General features: G+C 60.5%; 1 protein-coding gene across 1 annotated transcript in view; it reads left to right on the top strand.

The window, feature by feature from the left end:
- SPSB1 (splA/ryanodine receptor domain and SOCS box containing 1) overlaps positions 1-995 on the top strand; it is a 66,239-nt gene that overhangs the window by 201 nt on the left and 65,043 nt on the right. The window lies entirely within an intron of this gene.

Genomic DNA, 995 nt, shown 5'->3' with positions numbered 1-995 from the left:
GCAGCGCAGCCCTACTGGCCCCCTCGGGGCTCCCCCGCCCTGCCCTCCGCGCCTTCCCCGGGGAGCCCGCCGGGCGACACCCCGGACGGCGCCGCCCTCTCCGCCCTCCCGGAGCCGCCGCAGCTTCTCCCGGCAACCGAGGGGGAGCCGAGTGTTGTGTCAGCAAATCGATTAGAACAGAAAAACCAGAGCGGCCTGGGTGGGTCGGAGGAGCCGAGGAATGCGTCAAGCCGCGCGCCCGGGGTGTGTGCGGACTTGGTAGTTGTCCTGGTCAAGTTCAAGGCAAAGGTCCCCGGAATGTTAACTGGCCCCTGGCGCGGTGGCTCGCCCTGATGGGAGGCTACAAGTGTGTGTGTGAGTGTGGTGCGTGTCTGTGTGTGAGAGGTCTGTGTGTCTCTGAGCCTGGCTGTGTGGGTGTGTCTGAGGGTGTGTCAGTGTGAGAAGTGTGTGTCTGGCCTGTGTTTCTGTGTCTTTGTGTGTCTGAATGTTTCTGTATGACTGCGGGTGAGTTTGTGCCTGTGTCTCTGCATGTGTGCCTGGGGGGAGTGTGTGTGAGCGTGTCTGTGTGGGGTGAGTGTGCGTCTCGGCGAGTGAGTGTGTGCCTGCCCTCCGTGGTAACCTGGCTGTGGGGCTGCTGCTTACCCAGAGCTCGTTGCTTGACTTCCCTTGCTTGGGCTGTGCGGGGACCGGACGCAGGGACACCCTCCGGTGGTGTCAGCCAAGGAGGACCCGGGCTCCTTCTTCTCTCTCCCTCTCGCTTTTTCTTTGAAAATGAACTGCATGGGGAGGGGGGTGAGTTGGCAGGGGCTGCTTCCTGAGTGAGTAATATTTAATTAAACACTCCAGCCGGTAGCATCAGAAACTGGTCATGAGCTGAGTTTTAACAGGTGGCGATGGTAAAACAAGACAAAACAAAACGCCATCCCTGGTGACTCCAGTTTGGTGTCTTTGGCAGAATTCTCTCCTGGGGTAGGACAGCTCGGGGAGGGGGCCCG

The sequence above is a fragment of the Crocuta crocuta genome, unplaced genomic scaffold (genome assembly GCF_008692635.1).
Source record: "Crocuta crocuta isolate KB4526 unplaced genomic scaffold, BGI_CrCroc_1.0 scaffold13, whole genome shotgun sequence".
NCBI classification, from domain to species: Eukaryota; Metazoa; Chordata; class Mammalia; order Carnivora; family Hyaenidae; genus Crocuta; species Crocuta crocuta.
This window is presented reverse-complemented; position numbering and strand designations above follow the sequence as displayed.